This window comes from Pteropus alecto, unplaced genomic scaffold (assembly GCF_000325575.1).
Source record: "Pteropus alecto unplaced genomic scaffold, ASM32557v1 scaffold75, whole genome shotgun sequence".
Lineage (NCBI taxonomy): Eukaryota > Metazoa > Chordata > Mammalia > Chiroptera > Pteropodidae > Pteropus > Pteropus alecto.
In genome coordinates, this window is record NW_006440638.1 from 6310759 (window position 1) to 6318714 (window position 7956).

Below are 7956 nucleotides of genomic sequence, written 5' to 3' on the forward strand. Positions count from 1 at the left end.
GAAACAAAAAAATGGTATAAATACATTATTACTTGTTTTGAAGACTCAATTCCATTAGCTTATAAAACATATTTTGTTATACTGGCACCTGTATGCTTCTATTTAAAATGAGGGTACAGAGCTTTCTTGCAATGGGTTTGCCGTCAGAACACAGGTGCTGTAAAAACCACCATTAAATCTAAGCCAAAATGAGAAAGGAAAAGACTCATATCAATATTGTTGTCATTAGACACGTAGATTCTAGCAAATCTACCACTACTGGTCATCTGATCTACAAATGTGGTGGGATGAACAAAAGAAGCATCGAAAATTTTGAGAAGGAGGTTGCTAAAATGAGAAAGGGCTCCTTCAAATATGCCTGGGTCTTGGATAAACTGAAAGTTGGATGTGAGCATGGTTTCACCACTGATATCTCTCTGTGGAAATTCAAGACCAGTGAGTATTCTGTAACCATCACTGATGCCCTAGGACACAGAGACTTTATCAAAAACATGATTTCAAGCACATCACAGGCTGACTGTGCTGTCCTGATTGTTGCTGCTGGTGTTGGTGAATTTGAAGTAAGTATCTCATAGTATGGGCAGACCCGTGAGCATGCCCTTCTGGCTTCTGCACTGGCTGTAAAAAAATTAATTGGTGATGTTAAACTGGATTCCACTGAGCTTCACTACAGCCGTAAGTACAAGAAAATCTTTAAGGAAGTCGGCACCTACAAGAAAATTGGCTACAATCCTGACACAGTAGCATTTGTGACAATTTCAGATTGGGATGGTAATGGTGACAACATGCTGGAGCCAAGTGCTAACATGCCTTGGTTCAAGAACTGCAAAATCACCCATAAAGATGGAAGTGACAGTGGGACCACACTGCTTGAAGCTCTGGATTGCATTCTGCCACCAACTGTCCAACTGACAAGCCTTTCCATCTACCCCTCCAGGATGTTTACAAAATTGGTGGTATTGGTACTGTCCCTGTGGGCCGAGTGGAGAATGGTGTTCTCAAACCTCACATGGTGGTCACTTTTGCTCCAGTCAACATTACAATTGAAGTAAAGTCTGTTGAAATGCCCCATGAAGCTTTGAGTGAAGCTCTTCCTGGGGACAATGTGGTTTTAATGTCAAGAATGTGTCTGTTAAAGATGTTTGTTGTGGTAATGTGGCTGGTGACAGCAAAAATGATCCATCAGTGGAAGGAGCTGGCTTCAAGACGTAGGTGATGATTATGAACCATCCAGACTAAATCAGTGCCATATACACACCTATACTGGATTGTCACACAGCTCACATTGCTTCAAAATTTACTGAGCCGAAGGATAAACTTGATTGTCGTTCCGGGAAAAAGCTGGAATAGCCTGAAGTTTTTGAAATCTGGTGATGCTGCCATTGTTGCTCTGGTTCCTGGCAAGCCCACATGTGTTGAGAGATTCTCTGACTGTCCTCCTCTGGGCAGTTTTGCTGTTCATGACATGAGACAGACAGTTGCTATGGGTGTCATTGAAGCAGTGGATAAGAAGGCAGCTGGAGCTGGCAAGGTCACTAAGTCTGCGCAGAAAGCTCTGAAGGCTAAATGAGTATTATCCCCAATACCTACCACCCCAGTCTTAATCAGTGGTGGAAGAACAGTTTCAGAACTGTTTGTCTCAATTAGCCATTTTAATTTAATAGTAAAAGACTGGTTAATGATTACAATGCATCGTAAAAACTTCAGAAGGAAAGATGAATGTTTTATGGACTTTTTGGTGTGTGCATGTGCGTGTGCGTGTGTGTGTGGCAGTTCTTAAGCTATTAGTTTTTAAAAATCAGTACTTTTTAATGGAAATAACTTGACTAAAAAACCTGTCACAGAATTCTGAGACCCATTAAAACAAAGTTTAATGACAAGCTTGTATGTTCTTTTGGTCAACACTGTAACTTTCTATAGTACTGCGTACATAAAAGACTTGTTCATAAAGGACTATTTCTGGTGTTATATCTACTGAAACTTTAGAATTAGATAATTCTGGGTTAAAGTTTTTTTTATGGATGGAAACTTGGGGCTTTTCACCTTGCCTAAAGGGAAGGAATCATTAGTTTACATAGTAAAAAGCTATGGGAGGAGTCTGTTGATTCAAAACTTCATAGGTTAGGACAGATAAGCAAAGAGTGACTGTTTATGTGTAAGCTAGTTTACAAAGACTAAATTCTGTAATAGCAAGTCCATGCGTTGTATATAAAATTTTGTGTAGTTACATCGATATTGAGTAAATTTGTTGGTATATAAATTTTAGTTTTCCAGTTATTGAAATGTGAATTCTCACATTTACAAATACTCAGGTAGTTTATAAAGAACTGAAAATGAGGTTTAAATAGTATTGAGCACTGTCTTGCTATAGTTAATTATAATTAGATTCCGAGAATAAATAAATAATACTAGAAAGAAAAATGAAAGCCCAGAATGCAAGTCTTATTTTTACAGTTCTGAGAAATAAGATTATGTCCAATGTTATACATAAAATCTGTTAAACGTTCACTGCATGCATCATTTTAGAAAAGAAAATGCCTTTACTTAAAAGTTTCTTCATATAGAAATGAGATAATGCTTGTGGAAGTATTCAGACTACCCCTCCCTTCCTCTTCTCACAGCTACTCTGGGTAAGGCCCTTCAGAAAGAAAATTAATTTTTTGAGGAAAGTTTTTTCTTAGTATTAAAAATATATGAAATATATACACACCCAAAAATGTCTTAGAAAAAATACATTTTTCGTTCAACTCAACTGACTGTTTGTTTAAGGAAGACATACAAGCTTAGGCCTGTTTTTACATTTAATTATGATTCAAGGCGGTTGAAGGAGGCTCAGTATGGCATAAAACAGAGCCTGGCAAAGGACATAATGTTTAATAAATCCCTTCAAATACTCCTGGGGCTCTTGGATATTGGTGGTAACCTGCTAATTCTATGGTTTGGCCCACCACTGTTTTGAAGGGACATTTGCTTTGCTTAGATATGTCAAATCACATTCCATGCAGTAGGAATGAAGGAGTGTGGGGCACTTCCTCTCCTTTATTTTAACTGTTTTTTTATGAAGTTACACAATGTCACAGCTATTTTATAAGTCTTCTATAGCTGCTGTAAGAAACTACTACAAAGCCATAATTTAGTGGTTTAAACAAAACAGATTTACTATTTTACAGTTTGTAGATCAGAAGTCTGACATGGGTCTCATTGGACTAAAATCAAGGTCCTATTGTGGCTGCCTTCCTTTATGGAGATTCAATTTCCTTACCATTTTCAGCTTCTAGAGGCCACCTGCATTCCTTGGCTTATGTTCCCTTCCTTTATTTTCAAAGTCATTAGTGTAGCTTCACTCTGAGTCTTTTTCCATCATCATATCTCTTTATGACCTTTGCTGGGAAAGGTTTTCTGCTTTTAGGGACTCATGTGATTAGATTGGGCAGATTCAAATAATTCATAATAATCCTTTCACCTCAATGTTTGTATCCTTAATCACATCTGCAAAGTTCCTTTTGCCATGCAAGGTAATATCTTCATAGATTCTGGGACCAGAGCATGAAATCTGTGAGAGCCATTATTCTGCCTATCACATTCAATTTAAACAAATCTCATTGGCTTTAGTTTTGCTAAACTTCATTTTTAAATCACCAAAGCAAAAATGGGAAGCTAAAGGGATAAAAATATATTAAAAATAGTACTGATGTCATCAGCTGCTGTCTAAAAAACACATATTTAAAAACCTATTACCCACATATATTTAGGTTAAATCAGTAGAACTCTAAATCAATTGTATTTTATAATCAGTTTTACTATAACAAAGACAAATATCTTCACAGTCAGCTCATGTATCATTTGATCCACTGGTTGCTATGGAGATCACTATTTTATTTATTTATTTAAAATATATTTTTATTTTTCAATTACAGTTGGCATACAATATTATATTAGTTTCAGGTGTACAACATAGTGATTAGACATTTATATAACTTACTAAGTGATTAACTGATATCTAGTACTCATATGACATCATACATAGTTATTACAATATTATCGACTATATTCCTTAAGCTATATTTTACATCCCCGTGACTCTTTTGTAACTACTAATTTGTACTTCTTAATCCTGTCTCCTTTTTCATCCATCACCTTCTTCCAACTGGCAACTATCAAAAATGTTCTCTATCTATGAGTTTATTTCTGTTTGATTGTTTATTTTGTTCTTTAGATTATAGTTTAAGAGCAATTGTGTAGCATTCTTTGTCTGACTTACTTCACTCAGCATAATATCCTCTAGGTCCATCTATATTATTGCAGATGGCAACACGTCGTTTTTTTTATGGCTGAGTAGTATTTCATTGGATATATGTACCAACTCTTCTTTATCCATTCATCCATTGATGGACACCCAGGTTGCCTCCATATCTTTGGTATTGTAAATAATGCTGTAATGAACATATGGATTCATGTGTCCCTTTGAAGTAGTGTTTTGGGTTCCTTTGGATAAATAAACAAAAGTAGAATTATTGATTATTTTTTTTTTGTCTTTTGTTATAGCCTTTGTTCTAAAGTCTATTTTGTTGGGTATAAGTATTGCTACTTCAGATTTTTATTTTTTCATTTTCATAAAATATATTTCATCCCTTTACTTTCAGTCTGTGTGCATCTTGTATGCAGTGTATGTATCTTGTTTTCTTATCCATTCTTTCACCCTATGTCTTTTGATTCAAGCATTTATTCCATTTATATCTAAAGTAATTATTGGTAGAAATGTAGTTATGCCATTTTATTACTCATATTTGTAAATCTTTTTTCCCTTTCTTATTTATTTATTTATTTATCTATCTATCTATCTATTTATTTATTTATTTTTAGGTGAGGCAACCCTTGATTGACCTCATAGATTGTCAGCTAACAATCCCTTATTTTTTTATTTTTTGCGCCTACAACACCTGGTCTTCCTAGGTGGTCTCCCACCAAAGTACTAACCAGGCCTGACCCTGCTTAGCCTCTGAGATCAGACAGGATTGGGCTTGTCCAGGGTAGCATGGCCATAGAAATTCTTTCTTCTTCTTAAAGAAATTCCTGTAACATTTTTTCTAATACTGGTTTAGTGTTGATGAACTCCTTTAGCTTTTTTTTTTTTTTTTGTCTGAGAAGATCTTTATCTGTCCTTTGATTCTAAATAATAACTTTGCGGGGTAGGATAATCTTGGTTGTAGGTCTTTGCTTTTCAGTACTTTAAATATTTTGTGCCAATTCCTTCCAGCCTGCCAAGTTTCTCTTGAGAAATCAGCTGACGGTCTTATGGGAGCTCCCTTGTAGGTAACTAATTACTTTTCTCTTTCTGCTTTTAAGATTCTCTCTTTGTCTTTAACCTTTGTCATTTTAATTATGATGTGTCTTTGTGTGGGCCTGTTTGGGTTCATCTTGTTTGGAACTCTCTGTGCCCTCTGGGTTTATATGTCTATTTTCTTTGCCAGGTTAGGAAAGTTCTTTGTCATTATTTCTTGAAATAGGTTTTCAATTCCTTGATCTCTTCTTCTGGTATCCCTCTGATGTGAATGTTTGTATGCTTGATGTTGTCCGAGAAGTCAATTACACTATCTTTATTTTTTGGATTTCTTTCTCTTACTATTGTTCTGATTGGGTGTTTTCTGCTACCTTATCTTCTGAATTGCTGATTCAATCATCTGCTTCATCTAAGCTACCGTTGATTCTGTCTAATATATTCTTCATTTTAGTTATTGTATTCTCCATTTCTGACTGGTTCTCTTTTATGTTTTCTATCTTCATTTTTACTTTTCCTTCCTGTATGTTAAACTTCTCACTGAATTCATCTACTCTTCCCCTAAGGTCATTGAGCATCCGTATAACCAGTGTTTTGACCTCTGCCTACAATAGATTGCCTGTCTCCATTTTGAGTTCTTTTTCTGGAGCTTTGTTCTATTCCTTCATGTGGGACATATTTCTTTGTCTCTCCATTTTGGCTGCCTTTCTGTGTTTGTTTCTATGTATTAAGTAGGGCTATGTCTCCCATTTTATTACTTATATTTTTAAATCTTTTTCCCTCTTCTTGTATTGAGGGGCCTCAGTGGCATAGTTTCCCAGATCACCTGAGCTGGGTGCTCCAGGTGTGTCTCTTGCATGGGTTGTGTGTGCCCTCTTGTTGTAGTTGAGCCTTGGCTACTGTTTGCACATCAATGGGAGGAATTGACCTATGGGCAGAGATCACTCATTCTAAGTAAATATTAGTATACAGATCTGCATAAGATGATGTGAATGGACTTGTGTTTTGATGTCCATTTCTTATTCCTTAAAAAGGTGTCTTCTTTTATTGCTTTTAAAAAAATCTTGATCTCTTATCTTCTTTTGCCCTATAGAAATTTTTAGATGTTAGAATGACATAAATTTTATTTACACATTAAAATATCTCTAAGAAAAAGGAATCTTTATTTTCTGCTTTTGTTCAAATTGTTGAAATCAATATAAAGACAAATATTTTTAGACAAATTTTAGTAGGGTACTTAAGTGAGTTAACATTATTTAGAGACAATATTCAATCTAAACAATATGTATATTATTTTTTCCAGCTTTATCTAGATATAATTGACAAATAAAATTGTAATATGTTTAAAATGCCCAATGTGATGATAATTTGATATAGATATATAGTGAAATTATTACCACAGTCAAATTACTTAACACATATATTACCTCACATAGTTATCTTTTTTTATAATGAGAATACTTAACATCTACTCTCTTAGCAGATTTCAAGTATACAATAAAATATTATTAACTATAGTCACCAAGCTGTACATTAGATGATCAGAACTTATTCATCCTATAACTGAAAGTTTGTACCCTTTGACTAACATCTCTCATTTCCCTTATCCCCTCACTCCTGGTAATCACTATTCTACTCTGTTTCTGTGAGTTTGACATTTGACAGTGTGTTTGTGTGTGTGTGTGTGAGTGCGTGTGTGTTTGATTCCACTTACAAGTGATACTATGTAGTATTTGTCTTTCTTTGGCTTATTTCACTTAGCAAAATACCTTCTAGGTTCATCTGTGTTGTTGCAAATGGCAGGATTTCCTTCTTTTTATGTATTTTAAATATTACACATTTAATTTAATAGATCTAAGCAGTAGTTCACTATTCTAAAGACTAGAATAATTTGCTAGATGTATCAGCTATAAACAATGCATAAATTATAAAACCATCATTATTTTAAAGGTACATTATCGTGTTTATTGTTAATGCAGAAATCTGGTTATTGTCACACACATCGAGGAGTATGAGTGGGAGCAGGTTACCTGGATTCTCTGAGTAGAATTTTTTTTATTGTGTTATAATGCAAGTAAAACTAGCTTGGGTAAAAAAAAAACAGTCACATATCTGTGGAAAGGGAAAAGAAGAAGCTGGACCTTACCTTGACTATGGGAGCTAAATGCTCTAAGAATCTATTTCTCTGGCTTCTTTTTTTCTATGTCAGCTCAGATCTCTCATCCTACTGACTGGATTCCTCTGTTAGGATATATGGTTACTGGACATTCCTAACTCTTACCACTTCTGATATTCACCCATCTCCAAAGACTGATCCTCTTAGCTCTAATTCAGAAAAATTTTAGGGAAATAATCTGATTGGCTCTGCTCGCGTCAGGTTCTATATTAACCAAAAACAAAGATAAAATAAGTTTGGGGAGGAGGTAATGAGGAAAGTAGATAGAGGGAGAATGATGAGTTGTTTTGAACCTGCTGCTTTTGGAGATGATCTAATTGGCAATATTCAGTAATAGAGTGGAAGATAGATAGCTAGATATATAGACAGCTAATAGCTAGCTGACTCTAAGGAGAGATGATTATAGAAGTGGTGATGATTGAATACATGGAAGGAGACGAATAATTCAGAGAGTGTGAGACAATTAGAATGGATAAGATCCCTTTTATAGTTTTGAAAAACA

At 34.9% G+C, this 7956-nt stretch overlaps 2 pseudogenes; one reads left to right on the forward strand and one right to left on the reverse strand.

Annotated features, from left to right (window-relative positions):
• Window positions 1-188: 188 nt before the first annotated feature.
• Window positions 189-1616, forward strand: LOC102895095 (annotated as a pseudogene).
• A 3312-nt stretch (window positions 1617-4928) lies between these two features.
• Window positions 4929-5047, reverse strand: LOC112484421 (annotated as a pseudogene).
• Window positions 5048-7956: the final 2909 nt, after the last annotated feature.